Here is an 18,167-nt window from a genome sequence, read left to right as displayed (position 1 = left end):
GAAAACATTATGTGTTCTTATTTCGTTTATTAGCCTAGATTCACTATGTGATGCGCATAGCATACAAGTATAGACTCGGTCGCCTGAATTGGAACAAAACATTTCATGTTTGTTTATTTGAAAATGGTTTGATAGTGCTACCCGCAGGTAGGCTAAGACGTGGATTTGCCACCCTCAGGTGGGCTTTAGAAAACATGATTTTGCCACTATCTAGTGGGCTTAAAACACACATTTGATGAATTGTTCCAATCCAAATAACCCAACCCTCACCCACAGGCATTCAGGCAGTTATATCACATAAGCATATAGCCTCATGGTAAGCATCCTATTCATGGCAGTCACTCACACGCATGCAAGGATGCTAAAGCATGAAAACTTACCGAGTACTCCAAGCCAAAACAGAAGCTGATTTGAAATCCATGCATGATCCTAACTATACAGAAATGCCTAATGCAACACATGCAAAAATGCAACTATAGCAGGCTCAGCTATTCTAAACATGGCATATGAAATCCTACAGCTAACATGTATTCAACTTGGAATTGAAAATACAATGCAGTTAGTATGATGCGCCGAGCCCGGTGCATGCAAAATAGATGAATGAATGCAAACATGCTATCATACTGTATGCTAATTGAAACATGCCCTAATCTAACCATCATAAGCTGGTAAATAAAAGGGAGAAAGACGTGGGGTTGGAAGACATACATCACACACACGCACACTTATTACAATATTGCCCTCGTGCAGAGGGTCCGAATAAATAATATACAGTCCCAAATGAATAATACAGTCTGAATAAGTACAAAACCCTAATTAATTTACAAATTTAACTCGGAAAGTAATAAATTGGCATGCAAGCCAGGGACTGCCTCAACTCTGATCCAGATGATGAATGATGCATGTTCGGGTTGCCTTGCGCGAAAATCGATTGCGATGTCCCAATTAGCCTCTGTTTGCAATTGTTCTTGGGATGCGTGCCAAGCTCCGGAAGGCTGCTAACTCTTGATTTGCTGTAACAAAGAGCAAGAAAGGGGCATGACAAAGTATTTTCACATATGTATGGATGACTACCCTTCAGGGAGTGTAGTCCTTGATCCTCGTGCCACCAATCATGCATCTCGATGCATGATGGCCGAGGAGTCGAATTGCACGGCTCAATATGAAATGAATGCACATGAAAACACGACAAGACCTAAACTCCATCATGGATAATCCGGAGTGTCGGCAACCGGGAATTGAGACACGTTTCGTCACTCGGAGTACGAAACGTCCCTCGTTTCCCGTGCTTGGGCTAACTCCTATCCCAAGCATAATACAATATGCATGACATGCATGAATGCAATCCTAACATACAACCTAGCATGTGCAATGCTATGAAATGAAATGGCATACACGATGCACGAGGTAACATGGCATACACAATGCGCTAACATACAACCTAGCATACGTAATGCTATGAAATGAAATGGCATACTCAATGCATAATGGGCTTACACCAATATGAGTGGACCTCAGCCACACTCACATCAGTAGCCATGAGATGAAAATGAGACACTCGAAATGCGTGCACACATGCACGCAAACCGAGGACCGATCCTAAGGCACAAATGCCACTCTAACAAGGCATGGCAGGGCATGGAACATGGTATGCAAACATGCAAGTTTCAGCACTGAAATATGATGCAAAATGATCCCGAAACATGGCACCCGATGCATGGAATGGCCCCGAAACACAAAACTAGGCATACGCATTGGCCTATAGCTATACAAAAGATGCATTATTTGATCATGAATCATGAAGAAAGATGAAATAAAGTCCCAAAACATGCATATTTCTAGTTTATAACAAGTCCCAAAAACGAATGCAAATAGGGCTAATCTATCATGCAAGAAAAGGCCTAAAATAGAGATTAAACACAAAGGGACAAAAGCTGGCCCCAAACAAAGAAGAGCCCTTCAAAAAAGTTGAAGAGGGGCTCAAAATAATTCACTTTACAGTTTATGACCAAGTCCAAAACAGTGCACAAGTAAGCTTAAAACACTATGCAAAAATAGGCCTAGAAGAAGGTTTAAACACAAAGAGCAAAAAGGGAGCCTCAAAAAGCAAAGGACCCTTGATCAAACATGAAGAGGGAGTCAAAATATGACTCTTTACAGTTTGGGTCGGAGCCCAAAAATACAAGCACAAGGAGCTAAAAAAACATGCAAACAAAGGGGCCAAAAGAGGGATAAAGAGGCAAGTGATAGAAGGAAGTCTCAAACAGTGAAGAGCCCTTCAACAAAGTTTAAGATCGGCTCAAAATAAGGCAACTCAAAGTTTATAGAAAAGCTCAAAACAGTTTACAAATAGGCCTAAAATACTATGCAAGAAAGAGGCCTAAAAGAGGCTTTTAACACAAAGTGTAAAAACGAAGCCTCAAACAGGGAGAAGCCCTTAATAAAACATGAAATAGACCTTAAAATAAGACTATTTTCAGTTAGGGTCGGAGCCCAAATATGCGAGCACAAGGGGCTAGAATATAGATTAAAATAAAGCAAGAAAAGAGGAAAAGAAGACTTACCCTTGAAGAACCAATCTTTGACAGCCTTTGGACCAAGTTTGGGGACTCTTAAGCTCTGGAAATGTCCTTCAAGCTTCTGGAATGGAGTGAGGAGGAGGGGTGCTATGGGTTGTAGAGTAAAGGGTGCAGGAATGGTCCAAGAACAAAAGGATTTTGATGTTTGGAATAGAAGGGAAGAGGGATTGAATGCAAGAGGCTTAGAACCAATTTTTATAACCCTAAAAACACAGCTGGGGGTGCTGGTTATCTAGGCAAAGGAGTGGAGGAAAAAGGGGGGGGGGAATGAAATTCAAATTTCCTCCAAAAATAGGCCTAAAAGAGAGATAAAGAGGCAAGTGGTATCTTCTGGCCTCAAACCGAAGAGAGCCCTTCAACAAAGTTGAAGAGGGGCTCAAAATAAGACATTTTACAGTTTACATCAAGCCACGAAACAGCTCACAAATAATCCTAAAATACCATGCAAAAATAGGCCTAAAAGAGAGATAAAGAAGCAAGTGGTAGGTGCTGGCCTCAAACTGAAAAGAGCCCTTCAACAAAGTTGAATAGGGGCTCAAAAAAAGACATTTTACAGTTTACATCAAGCCACGAAACAGCTCACAAATAAGCCTAAAATACCATGCAAAAATAGGCCTAAAAGAGAGTTAAAGAGGCAAGTGATAGTAGGAGACCTCAAACAGAAAAAGGTCCTTAATAAAACATGAAAAGGAGCTCAAAATATAACTATTTACAGTTTAGGTCGGAGCCCAAAAATGCTTTCAAGCAAGGCTTAGATATAGAGCAAGATAGGAACAAAAAAGAGGGAAAAGAAGCTTACCCTTGAAGACCAATGGACCAGAAGCTCTTGGTCTGATAAATGGTGCTCCTAAGTTCTGAAAAACAGCTCCAAGTTGTTGGAATGGATGGTGGTGGGGTGTATGCCAAAAACCGGAGCAAACGGAGGTGGTTAAGTGGTCCCGAACCGAGGCACACGGTCGTCGGCTCCGAAAAATTGAAAACCGGGCTCCAAATGGAAAAAATGGCCTACGACCACGAAATGTAGCCTATGGCCACTGAGAGATGATCTACGAGACCTCTCCCTCCCTTCGGGAAGAGAAAACAGAGAAAAGGGAGCTTGGTTCGCGAACCGAGGCAAGACACGAAAGAGCCCGGAAGTCCGAAGGCAAGGCTCGCAGCCGAGACTCTGAAACTTCTGAACGAGCACAATATGCAATATCACCGAGCGCTCAATCGGTGACGTCTGAGTCTTAAGGTCGGTAAAAAATAGGGTGTCTACACATGCTTGTAGTGTATTTTGTCCATCACTTGAGACACTTTTGGCCACTGTTTTGGGGGGGTGTTTGAGGCCTCCCATTTCAGTCTAAGTCCCTTCTCGGACATGGTTGCATGCGTGACTTGTTGCCTCTAATCGCATGCTTGCATTGTACCATATTAGCATTGTATGATGAGTTGCATTGTAGCATTGCATATTAGGAACATTGCATGCTTGCCATGATATGTTGCATTACATTTGGCATGCTTTGCATTTTAGTGATATGTTGCATTTTCGAGCCATGTTTGCATAACATGCATTCCATTGCTTGGTTTGGGGTGTCAAACCAAGTGTGAGGGGGGAGAAGTGTTCATACTACAAGTGATGTAACGCGTCTCAACTCTCGATCACCGAGGCCCTTGACTTTGGCATGATAGGGTTTTGGTATTCATTTATATGTTGCATGCATTTTCATTGAATTGCAACCTTGGCTCCTTAGGCCATCACGCATCAAAATGCATGATTGATGGCCCGAGGGTCGAGGGTCATGCTCCCTTGAGTCCCTTGCATGATAGGGAGTGTGCCCGCGCATACATTTTCGTGAAATTCCATGCCATACACTGTCTGTCCTTGTTGCTGTCAAAAACCAGTTTCTGCAGGGAGTTTTTGCCGACCGGCACTGTAGAGTGCCGACCGGCCATGGATTGGTGGCCGATAATATGAAACCCCAGCCGATGGATAAGTTCCATGGCCGGTGGGTATTCCCTTCAGCCGATGGTGTCCTACAGGGTTCAGGGAACCTGTCCCAGGATTTTGGCAGTTTTCAGAGAAGCAGGGCAGTGTAAACAGAGGCAGCAGTGGTATGGTACGGGCTTTCGGGGCAAGATAAATCTGAGCATGCATCATTCATGCATCCCGAGGCGGGGGCTGCGGCCATCTTCTCTTTGCATTTAATTTGTTAATTAGATTAGAAATTTTGTAATAATTAATTTAGTATTATTTATTCGGACTGTAATATTTATTTGGACCCTCCGAGTGAGGGCAATTGTGTAATAAGTGTGGGTGCGTGTGTGCATGTCTTCCAACCCCCACTTCTTTCTCCCTTTTATTTACCCGCTTATGATGGTAGACTAGGACATATTTGAATTAGCATACCTTATGCTATGCATGCATGCATCCACACATTTGTTTTACATGCATTGGGCTCGGCGCATCACTCTAACTGCATTTGTACTTTAATTTCAAATTGAATACGTGTTAGTTATAGCATTTCACATGTCATTGTAGATTAGCCGAGCCTATCTTAGTTGCATTTTGCATGTGTTGCATTAGCCATCTTAACATGAACTAGGATCATGTATATGATTACTAACTAGTTTCTGTTTTGGCTTGGAGTACTCTGTAAGTTCTTTTGCTTTAGCATCCTTGCATGCATGTGAGTGTTGCTATGATAGCATGATTACCATGAGGCTAGCTGCTTATGTGATATAATTGCTTGAATGCCTGTGGATGGAGGTGGAATCACCTAAATTGGAATAATGCATTAAAACTGTGAGTTTTAAGCCCACTAGATAGCGGCAAAATCATTTTTTTTCTAAAGCCCACTTGAGGGTGGCAAAATCTGCATTTTAGCCTACTTGTGAGTAGCAAACCATTTCCGAAACAAACATGAAATGTTTTGTTCCAATTTAGGCGATTTGGTCTATACTTGTCTGCTGTGCGCATAACATAGTAAATTTAGGCTAATAACCGGAATAAGAACGCATAACGTTTTCAAAATTGGATATCATGGTTAGTAGAGGCCGATCTTCAGATCGGGCGAGAGGGGGTGCTTATAGCTGACCTTCCCCAATCGTACCCAAGTTCCCGAGCCGAGGCAACTTTGGTGATGACGGACACGTGGCCTTTGCCACCGAGTCAGGGTTTCCTAAATTTCCCTAAAATAAAATATTTAGGTGGCGACTCTGTATCTGGCAAAGCAGTCCATGTTTGGCACTTCTTTCAAAAATCTGTTTTCTCAAAACGATTTGCCAGATTTGGACTCTTTGGTTCAGATTAAGAACCGTGACACAAATCGAGTCCGAACTGTAGCGGGGTCCCTCGCCGACGTGTTACAACTAGCCCTTTGTGCATGATGTTTTGACTCATCATACTAGCATATTTTGGCTTTACTCAAACTTGATTTTATGCTTATTTTGAAGTGTTCTAGGACTGTTTTAGGCTGCCATGTCCATACCACTCATGCTTTGTATAGCTATAGTGTAAATGCTTAGGCTAGTCTTGGGTTTTGAGGCCCCTACCATGCCATACATGTGAGGTTTGCTTGCTTTGCCCTCATTCCATATGCTATTTCAGTCCATGAAATGTTGTCATACACTTGCATTTGGCATGCCTTGAATGCTTTGTATAGCTTTTGCTTTATGCCTCAAGAATGGATTTTTACGCATGCCACTTAGCCTAAGTCTTTGGCTCATCATTTCAGTACATTTTGGGTCCTAATATACCATGATGTAACTCTGTTTTTGGTTGTCCAAGTCACGCCATGATTGGTTCTAATAGGTGTAGTGCATTGCCTCTCTTATGGCCTTGCATGTCCTATGTTTTAGCATTGTATGCTAGCTTGCTTTGGCTTACTTCCTTGCATGTTTTAGTCTCATATCAACATGTACTGGGACTGTTTTGGGTTGCCCTTGCCATATCCTTCATGCTTTGTATAGTTGTAGTGTAATTGGCCTTGTAAGCTTTGTGTTTCGCTGATTCATGCATGCTATCCTTGAGCTATTTAGATGATTTGGCATCGTTTATCATCTCATTTCAGTGCATATAGTGTTGTTACGCTTGCACATTTGTCACTTCTTAGGCACTTTTGAGAGTTGCCCTTTTAGGCCCCTTTGATGAACCTTTTGCATTTCGCATGCTTGAGTGTGTTGTATGGCTTAATTCATCGCTTTGGCTACTGATTTAGACCTAGTTGAGAGCCGTCCATCTTTGGTGTAAGCCCATCTTACCATGTTGTCGCATGCTTGTTTCATTTCGTATGTTGTCGCATACTTGTTTAGCTTTGCATACCTTGCATGCTCACATGTTCATGTTGCATTTTGTCATGTTGTCCAAGGTCATCACCTCACCTCATGCTTATATGCTTGTTGCATGCTTGGTTTAGTTGCATGTTTGCACATTTAGGTCATGTTGCATGTTTGCCATGCTTATGTGTTGCATTGCCTGGATTAAGTGTTAATCCGAGCACGAGGAACAAGGGGCGTTTCATACTTCAAGTGATGGAACGTGTCTCAATTCTCGGTCGCCAAGCTCTTGATGATTCATGATAGAGTTCTAGGCTTTACTTGCTTTATTTGTGCATTCATTTTCATATTGATTGGCATAAGTTGGATCTTTGGCCATCATGCATCGGGATGCGTGATTGATGGTCGTGGATCCGACTAGGCCTCTCCCTTGATGTTTTGAGGTGATTTGGAGTGCCATGGTGCATACATGTCTTTGGGAGACCCTCCCTTTCCTCTATTTTGTGCTTCGTTGCAGTTTGGTGTCACAGCACACCAGTGGCCGGCAGCCTGCCACTGATGGTCGGCAGTGTGCCACCCTTGGCCGGCAATGGACCATATTTGGCCAGCAGATCTCCTTCCCTGGCCGGCAGGCCACTGGTGACTTCCCCTGTAGTGTTTTGGTAGGATCCAGCAACAAGCACTGGAAGACACCCTGCAAACAGAGCCTCTAAAGAGCAACCGGAAGGCCTTTCGAGGCGAAGAACCGAAGCGAGCATGCATGCCTCCCTTCTTCAAACAGAGCTGGAATAGCACCGTTTACTGCTTTCCCCATTTGTTTGTTGTCTTTCATTTGTAGTTTAATTAATTTGTTAATTGATTAAGTTGTGTAATAATTAGTTGTAGCTAGTTATTCAATTCGGTTCTGTAATAATTAATTAGCTTGTGAGTTAGTTAATTAGGTGGCTTGTATTATTCATTCAGACCCTCCGAGCGAGGGCACAATTGTAATAAGTGTGTGTGTGTGTGTGTGTGATGCATGTCTTCCAACCCCATTTCTTTCTCCCTTTTATTTAGCTGCTTACAATGGTTAGATTTAGGGCATATTTCAATTAGCATACCTTATGCTTGCATGCGTGCATTCATTCATCTGTATTGCATGCACCGGGCTCGGCGCATCATACTAACTGCATAGTATTTCAAATCTAACTTGAATACATGTTATCTGTTGCATTTCACATGCTGTCCTAGGATTAGCCGAGCCTATTCTAGACTGCATTCTGTATGCGATACATTAGGCACTTAACATGGATTTGGATCATGCATGATTGCTAACGAGTTCTCTGTTTTAGCGCGGAGTATGATGTAAGTATTTATGCTTTAGCATCTCGCATGAGCGTGATTGTTAACATGACAGCATGCTTATCATGTGGCTATATGCTTATGTGATATACCTGCCTAAATACCTGTGGGTGAAGATTGGATTACTTGAATTAGGATAATTCATTGAAATCCGCATCTTAGCCTACTTATGAGTAGCACCATTAAACCATTTTCAAAAAATAAACATGAGATGTTTTGTTCCAATTCAGGCGATCCAATCTATACTTGTATGTTGTGCGCATCACAGAGTAAATCTAGGCTAATAACCGGAATAAGAACGCATAATGTTTTCAAAACTAGATATCATGGTTAGTAGAGGCCGATCTTTGATCGGGCGAGTAGGGGTGCTCACGAAGTGACCTTCCCCAATCGTACCGAAGTTCCCGAGCCGAGGCAACTTTGGTGATGACGGACACGTGGCCTTAGGCAACGAGTCAGGGTTTCCTAAATTCCCCCAAAATAAAATATTTAGGTGGCGACTCTGTATCTGGCAAAGCAATCCATGTTTGGCACTTCTTTCAAAAAAAATCTATTGTCAAAAACGATTTGCCGGATTTGGACTCTTTGATGATTCATCGGTCTTGCATTGCACTCTGTGAGATTAGATACAGGACCGTGACTTTGAGTCCTAAACTGTAGTGAGCCCAATGAACAAAACCGGGGGGGGGGGGAGGGAAGGGGGGGGGGGGATTCCCTCTCAGGATGTTCGGGGACGTCTACACCATGTAATCCCTCTTGTAGGCCTTAAGTATCGGACCCCCTAGCATGCTATCCTTGCATCGTTTCAGTGGCTTAGAACCACTTATAGCATCATTTCAGTCCTCATGGCATGCTTGTATGCTTGCATTTGATGTCGCTTTAATGCTTTATAAGGTTGTCATCTTATGCTCCATGTTTGGCCTCTTTTGCATGCTTGCATGTTTAGACCATTTAGATGCCATCTAGATGTGCTTTTGGCTTTGTTTTAAGATGCTAAGACTCTGATTTTGGTTGTTCAAATCATGTCATGTTTGATTTTGCTAAGTGTAGTTCAATACATCTTTGGCTTGCCTTGAGTTTTGGCTTTGCTTGCATGCTTTGCTTGCTTTAATTAGTTGGTTTGGCACCTCTATTTCATGCAATTTCAGAGCCTAGCATGCTTGCTATATGCCCATGTTTATCTCCTTTTAAGTGTGCTTAAAAGTTGCCTCTTTGTGCTTAAGTGTCGAACCATGTTTGCATGCATGATTGTATGTTTAGATACTTGGTTCATGACATGTTGTTGCATGCTTGAATAGTGTTGCGTTTGGCATGCATTTCTTGTTAAGTTGTCTAACATGTTATATGCCTTGCATGTGTGCATGTTGACATTACACTTTGCATGCTTGTTAGTTGCATCCTTGCATGTTCATTTGCATGCTCATGTTGCATGTTTAGAGTGCATGCTTAGGTTGTAAATGACATGCATGCCTTGCCTCTTGAATTAAGTATGATAGAAGTTAGGCCTCATTTGTTTGTTTGGTTTGCATTACATTTGAAATCAAAATGCACAACTTGGTTCCTTGGGCCATCACGCATTGAAATGCGCGATTGGTGGTCCGAGAATCAAGTACCATGCTCCTTTGAGTCATGAATATGATAAGGAGTGTGGTTAGTGCAAACATTGCTTGAAATGCATTGCCATGCCATGTTTTGCCCTTTGCTGATGTCAAAACAGGTTTCTGCAGACAAAGATGGCTGGTCGACTACATAGAGTGCCGATCGACCAAACGTTTGTGGCCGAGAGCTCAATCAATGGTCGATGACCATCCTGCCATGGTCGGTGACCATTTGTCTTAGCCAGTGGTGTTCCACAGTGTCCATAGAGTGCTCGCTGGGACTTTTGGAATTTTCAGAGGAGCAGAGCAGGGAAAACAGAGGCAACTTGTGCATGGCAATGGGGTTCTGAGCAAATCCGAGCACGCATGCATTGGACCCTCTTCCCGAGGCATTTTATCGCTTTCTTTACTTAATTGATTTGTTAATTAATTGGGTGGTCTGTAATATTTAATTAGCTTGTAGGTTAGTTAAATCTGTATTATTCTTCTGGTCCCTCCGAGCGAGGGCGAATTTATAATAAGTGTGGGTGCGTGTGTGCATGTCTTCCAATCCCCACTTCTTTCTCTCTTTTACTTACCTGCTTTTGATGGTTAGTATTAGGGCACATTTAATTTAGCATACCTTATGCTATGCATGCGTGCATCATTCATCAGCCTTGCATATACCGGGCTCGGCGCATCATGCTAACTGCATAGTATTTCAATTCCAAACTTGAATACGTGCATCGATTTCTCGTATTTCACATGTCATCCTTAGATTAACCGAGCCCATTCTAATGACATTTTTGTACGTGATGCATTAGCCACTTTAACATGAACTAGGATCATGCACATGCATAATTACTAACTAGTTCATTGTTTTGGCACAGAGTACGATGTAAGTATTTATGCTTTAGCATCTCGCATAAGTGTGAATGTTAACATGACAGCATGCTTACCATGTGGCTATGTGCTTATGTGATATTACTGAATGAGTGACTGTGGGTGAAGGTTGGATTGTTTGAATCGGGATAATTCATCGAAATCCGTATTTTAGCCTACTCGTGAGTATCAAAATTCAAACCATTTTCCAAACAAACGGAAATGCGATGTTTTGTTCTGACTTAGGCAATTTAGTCTATACTTGTTTTGCTGTGCGCATCACATAGTAATTCTAGGTTAATAACCGGAATAGGAACACATAATGCTTTCAAAACAAGATATCACGGTTAGTAGAGGCCGATCTTTGATCGGGCGAGAGGGGGTGCTCATAGCTGACCTTCCCCAATCGTACCCAAGTTCCTGAGCCGAGGCAACTTTGGTGATGACGGACACGTGGCCTTTGGCACCGAGTCAGGGTTTCCTAAATTTTTCAAAATAAAATATTTAAGTGGCGACTCTGTATCTTGCAAAGTAGTCCATGTTTGGCACTTCCTTCTAAAAATCTGTTTTTCAAAACGATTTGCCGGATTTGGACTCTTTGGTTCAGATTAATAACCGTGACAATTTGAGAGTCCTGAACTGTAGTGAACGCAATATGAACAGAACGGGACTCACCCTCCCGGGGCGTTTGGGGACGTCTACAGGTGGCGACTCTGTATCTGGCAAAGCAGTCCAATTTTGGCATTATTTGATTTAAAATCGATTTTCCAAAAATGATTTTCCGGATTTGGACTCTTTGGTGTTTATCAGTTTCACATTGCACTTGTGAGATTAGATTCAGAACCACGTGAGTCTGAACTGTAGGGCTTCTTTTTGAGCTTCCGAAAAGGGGCACGAAAAAGGCGAGCCACACCATCAATCAATCAATTTCCATGCATGATGGCTAAGGGACCAATTTGTACAAGTTTAATAAGTGCAAAACAAGACTCAAATGCCATCACCCTATCATGCATGATCAAGGGCAACGGAGACCTAGGAAAGTGACACATTTCATCACTTTTGAATATGAAATGTCCCATTAGGCATGACCGCAATCTCAAGCTTAAAGGAGAGAGATCGTGTTGTTGATAATGAACCCTCAAAAAGAATTAAACCATTAGGCATGACCTTAATCTCAAGCTTAAAGGATCCCAAGCTTGAAACAACCCTCAAAAGAAAATGAAACAGTGAAGTAAAGAAGAAGGTGGCAGAGTTTATAATGCTGAAATAGAATGAAAAACAACACCAAAACACGCTATCAACTCAAACAAGAGGTGTCTAAGACCCTAAAATACCAACTTGTGAAGACTATTAAACTACAACCATGCAAAACAAGACTCAAATGAACTAACCAACCCAAAACAGAGCCAAAGCAGGCTATTTCAGAGGCTAAAACATGTTGGACTTGAGCTAAGTTAAGCTAGAAAAACATGCTAACATGTGAAGCTAACTAGGCATGCAAACACGACACAAGGAGGGGAGGCTAACTCCTCCAAATTTGGACTTCAAAATGAGTTTTTTTTCATTGAAAAATCTTTGAAATTCAATGGTTAAAAGGCCCAAAAAATTTGGTTTGAAAGTGGTGAACAAAGGTACAAAAGCTTTACAAACAAAGAAGTAAGAAGCGTGAACCACCCCCTAACTGAAAATAGCCTCAAACCACCACCTTTAGGCCACAAAAATAGAGTTTTTAACAGTTCAAAATCAGCCCAAAAACAGTTGAAAGAGATGGGAAAACAAGTATGCAAAACAAGTGTAAAAGGAGAGTGTTATACCGCTTGAAGCAAGCAACAATTTTAGGCACAAGTCAAGTCAAAAACACCTTCTACAGCTCCAAGACAACTTCCAAGGACCTCAGCTCAAAGGTGATCAAGTTTGATTAAGGAAGTGTATGCAAAAGTATACGACTTGTAAGAAAATGTGTACAAAATTGCGAGAGAGAGAGAGAGAGAGAGAGAGAGAGAATTTTGCTCCAAAATTTTCTAACCTAAATGTTTCTAACCTTGAAAACAAGAAGAGAGATCAAGTTTATATAGAAAGCAAGAGCCTTAGGTTAAAAGATCTATATAGGGACAGGTGGAGCAATCTGGAAACAGCTGGCCACAGCTGGCCATAGCTGGCATGAAAATATCTGTTTTTTTGCACTAGTGGCCGACAGGCCACTAATGATGGCCGGCATGCCACAAATGTAGCCGGCAGGCCACTAATGGTAGCCGACCGTCCACTATTTGTGGTCGACACACCACCAGTGGCTGGCACATCACTGAGGGGGTCAAGGGGGTCAAACCACTCAAAAAGGCCAAAATTACTAGTGGCCGGCCGTCCAAAAGTGGTGGCCGGCAGTCCACCAATGGGGGTTTGCCGTCCACAAAAATCTGCTCTCCAGGTCCAACTTCAAACGGACATATCTCCCTCATCCGGACTCAGTTTTAGGTCATTCTTGAGTCCAAATTGAAGCCTTGGAAGTCTACTTTCCAATGGAGGTAACCTCACATATAAAGTCTACGTGTGGAAAGAGATATGCCTATTTTAGTGATGGCTGCTCAGTTTTGTCCAAACTGGATTCATGCCTAACTTCTCCCAAACTAGTTTTCTCCCATCCCCTCTTATTTTCTTCAAATCCAAACGTTTAAATAAGATGTTTTGAAAGATTTTTCAAAGAGTTTACCTCTCTTTCATTTATTTCCACTTTGTCCTTGTTCGGTTTACCGAAAAGCGCAACATTTAACGAAATGCGAGCCTCAGAACATCATAGAAATATTTTCAAAAATATTTTGAAAGAGAGGGTTTTAAGGTCTGAAATAGTTTTGGTCAAAATAGTTTTGGTCCAAAATGAGGTGTAAGGTTAGAAGCTCTCCTTGCTGAAGAAATCGAACGTTTGCATAGCACAACTTTCATCACCGAGTGATCAACCTGAGGCACCCAAGTCTTAAGGGCGGTCAAAAATGGGGTGTCTACACCGAGGTCCTTAGCCCCATACCAGTCACTTTTTCCCGAAATCTTGCTCTATTTTCACTAAGCCAACATTATGGGTATGTTCAGGTGAATGGTAGACTCCCCAGAAAAACTTGAGTACTTTAGGAGAGAGTTATCTATCCCAGTCAATGTTCAGATTAGGTTAGCTAGGGAGGAGGACTTTATCATGCCTGATGAAAACTCCATGCCCTTCCCCGTTATTGCATTTATTGAGTGTGGACTTCGGTTTCCTTTAGACATTCTCTTTAGGGAAGTCCTCCACCACTACAAACTCAACCTTATGCAGCTAGCCATCAATTCTTATAGGGTTATCAATGGTATAATCACCGTAACCCGCCGAGAAAAAGCTAGGATAGCATTAGCTGACATCTAATTTTGTTACACCATGTGTAGCCTAAAGTCGAAAAAAGGCTACATTTATTACCTCAATCCCAGATCCACTGCCTACAAAATCATAGCCAACCTCCTAGACTCCAACAAGGGTACTGGAGATGATTACCTGATCGTCTCGGGCAACTGGGAGTTTGCTCCTGATGATGATCTTCATCTCTTCCCTCTACGCCGATCAGTGTTTAAAGAGGGTGATGGTAAGAACTGAGTCATCCTCTTAATCCTATTTCTGCTAGGACTTGTCAACTCAGATATCTGTTTTTTAATTATCTTCTTGTTCTCTTTTGCTACTCTTCCCTAGCTAGCAAAGGATTTCTGACAAACTTTCTTTCTCAGGCCTGATCTAAAAAGGTTACTGGACTTCCCAGTTGAAAAACGCAAGGCCCTACTATTGCTTGATTACATTCTGACCTACAAGTCAGCCTTACCCGACATTCCCACCAAAGCAAGACTCCACCTTCTGCAACAACTCCACCAGTTGCTTCATCACCTAGGCCTAACCAGGCCTCTTCTTCAGATCCGGTTGAGGTTACATCCACATCTTTTCCCTAGTTGATTCTACCTTCCTAACGCCGACACCAACGTCGAGCTTCACCAAACGTTCCTGCCGATAGAACCTGAAGTCGCAAACAACGAGATTCTGAGGATTTGGCATTCGACCCAGCAAACCCTTCAATTGCCTTGCTAGCAATCCATTTTTTCACTAGAGTCACTATCGTTGTAATAGTAGACGAGATGGGCCGCAGTTAAGCCGTTGTGGAGGACCTCCAGGCCGACTTGCCAGGAGTGGTTACTGTTCAATCTTCTTCATCAGAATCCCAACCCAAGTCAAAACCAAAGAGGGTGAAAATGGCTAAGGCAAAAATCACTGTGACCCAAGTGAAGTCAAAAGGCATAGTGCCGGTCTCGAAATTGGTCGAGATCAAAAAGATCCCCACCGCTGCTGAGAAAAGGCCTGCCGAGGCAAAGCCAACCAACACCTTGCAGTCAAAGAAACCGAGGTCCAAAGCCACAGCAAGCCCAAGTGCCTTCAAAGCCGATGAACCTTGGGCCCCTACTATTATGATTGATGACAAGCTAATGAAGGCTGGTGATAGTGCCATCGACAGCATTGAGGTCAGCGCCGCTCTCTCCACAGCCGTCCTATTTCCAACTGATCTCAATCGCATGGCCGAGATCAATGAATATGAAAATTTCGCATTAATGATGCAGCATTCAGTTCTTGTAAGTACCTGACACTTGTATCGTTCTTGTTTTCCTGCCAATGTTCAAAACTTTTGAGATTTTACTAATTTCCTTGCTTCCTTGCAAACCATCCAGCACCCCCGTTCTTTTGCCATGAAAGTCGAGGCTTTTAAACAAAAGTTGGTGCACAAGACCCAGCAAGCTGCCGACTTCTTCTCCTCACTAAACAATGCCGAGGCCAAGATCAAAGTTTTGTTGGATCAGGCCAAGACAGCCAAACGAGCCGAAGACCAAGCCAAGGAAAAAGCTGAGGCAGCCGAGGCTGTGGCTGAAGTACTTAAGTCTGAGATTAAGGAAGCTGAGGCCAAAACTTATAGCGATCCCGGTTGTCCCTTTTACTGTTCTGTTGTATTCCGGACTCAGTTCCGTGAAGTTGGTAGTTGTATCTATCTTGTTGTCATCCTTTAATTCCGTTTGTTTGAGTTATAGGATGTGTTAGGCTTGTTTCGAACAGGTGGGTTGAGCCTTGGTCTGAAATCTTGTTGCCGGGTTTTTGATCGTTCCGTTCGAGCGGGTCTTTTTGCGCTCGAGCTGATATTGCACACTCCCAGTTTTTCGTGTCCCTGCAAAACTTCTGCAGGTGTGATTTTTATGCTCGAGCGGGTTTCGTTACGCTCGAGTGGTGGCGCTCGAGCGGGTACTCTGGCGCTCGAGCGGATAGTACCTTTCTGGTGTAAGTTCTGGGAGGGGGAAATCTACGCTCGAGTGGACTGGTTTTCGCGCTCAAGCGGGTGTGCTTTATTCTTGTGTCTTGGCGCTTGAGCGGGCCTACTTGCGCTCGAGCGTGTCCAGATTTTTGTTCTTGACGCTCGAGCGTTGTGTTCTCCGCTCGAGCGGGAATGTCGTATATCAGTTGGCAGCTGGGCATTTTAAAATCACTTTTTGCATTCTCTCTCTCTCTTATTTTTCTAAAAAGCCATTTGAGAGCTCCTCTCTCTAAAACCATAACTTCTCTCTAAGTATTGATCTAGCTAGGGTGTTTTCCTCACCTTTGGTCTTCACAAAAGTTGGGTTGATCGTCGAGGGCTTTACCTTGATCCGAAAATTTTGAGTTTTGGAGCACGTTGAGTTTCATCATCTTCTTCCCTTGAGCTCCGATTTTGAGGTAAAGATTCCTACTCACTATTATGGTCTTCGACATAGATTATTGGTAGTTTTGATAAAGTGTTGAAGTTGGTTGATTTTGGGACTTAGGGTTTCAAAAGGGTATAAACAAGGGTTTGATATTTTGATTGTTAAACATGTATTTTGGGTTTCAAAATAATGATGTTGTTGTTGGTTGTTGATATATAGGCCATTGGGTCAATATTGGGAAATGGGGTAGAAAACCCTAATTCGTTGAATAAATTAATTGGTATAATTAATTTGGGGAAAATTGTGGACTTATGGAATTGAGTTGGAAATAATGAAATTGGCTCATTATGTTGTGAAATGATGGAGTTGGCTTTATAAATCGCTCACTTTTGAAAACATTGATATTTTATCTGTTGGAGCTTTTATTATCTGTTTAGAAATAATTGGTTGGGCTACCGGTGGAGGGTAGTTTTGATTGTTGTAGACAATGCATGATGATTAGGCAAACTAAAACTAATCAATTGGATATGTCATAGAGTATGACGGTTGATAGAATACATTAACGTTATATATTGATTGATTGTGTATATGACCTATGTGTATATACATTGTGTGTGTGGGAGGAGATAGGGGATGTACTCCACGGTTTAGGGGAAGATAGGGGATGGACCTCTAAACTGGATGTTGTTTGGGAGGAGATAGGGGATGGACTCCACTGATACAGCTCATATGCTTGTCAGATAATGTGTTGATATAGCTCATATGCTTATCTTTGGAAGTGTCGATACAGCTCATATGCTTGTCATTGGAAGTGTTGATATAGCTAATATGCATACCTGTTGAAATGTGGATATAACTTGTGTGCTTATCTGTTGAGATGTTGATACAACTAATATGTTTATTTATTATAAAATGGGAAGTGTTTAATATGAGTCATTGTCTCATATAAGTGGTTGGCCAGGTTCTTAGCCGTTGATGTAAATTGTGAAATTGATAAGAAATGGAAACTGAAATGAAACATGAACATAGTGGTCTTGAAATAGAAATGGGTTATGAACGGGTTTATGGAAATTGAACATTCATCAATTGCTAATGTCTTAGTCATTGCTCATATTGTGTTTAGCATATCTCTACTGGGCGTTGGCTCACCCTTTATGGGACATTATTTTCAGGTACAGGTAGTATGCCACCTCCAAGGACATAGCTTGGATGATGATGAGAGTTGAAGACTCTTTTTTGGTTATTTATTGTATTACATGTTTATCAAGCCAAGGGCTTATTTTGTATAGAGTTAGTACTCTTCTTTTGTGTAACCAAGTGTTAACTTGGAAAGCTGTAAGCCCTTAGGGCATTTGCTTTTGTTGTTAACATGTAATACAGTTGTAAGAATTACTCTGATGAATAGAAATGATTGGTTTCTTTTATATCAATGCATGTTTAAACTATTGGTTTTATGTATTTTTTGAGGGCGTTACAAAACTACTGAGGCTAAGACAGAGCTCCAAGAAGCCTTGGCTATAAAAGAGCCTGAGATCATGGCGGCTGACGAGAAAGCATTCTCAGAGCCGCCCGAACTCGCTCCGCGCAACCCTCCTTTTCGAAGAGTGCGCGGATTTGGGGTTCTAGCTACTGCAGTTCAGACTCCTGTCACGGTTCTGAATCTAATCTCACAAAGTGCAATGTAAGACTGATAAATCACCAAAGAGTCCAAATCCGGCAAATCGTTTTGGAAAATCGATTTTAATCAAGAAGTGCCAAACATGGACTGCTTTGCCAGATTTCAGAGTCGCCACCTAAATATTTTGTT

The sequence above is a fragment of the Camellia sinensis genome, chromosome 4 (assembly GCF_055761805.1).
Source record: "Camellia sinensis isolate YWXY chromosome 4, ASM5576180v1, whole genome shotgun sequence".
Classification (NCBI taxonomy): domain Eukaryota; kingdom Viridiplantae; phylum Streptophyta; class Magnoliopsida; order Ericales; family Theaceae; genus Camellia; species Camellia sinensis.
Note: the sequence above shows the minus strand (reverse complement) of the source record.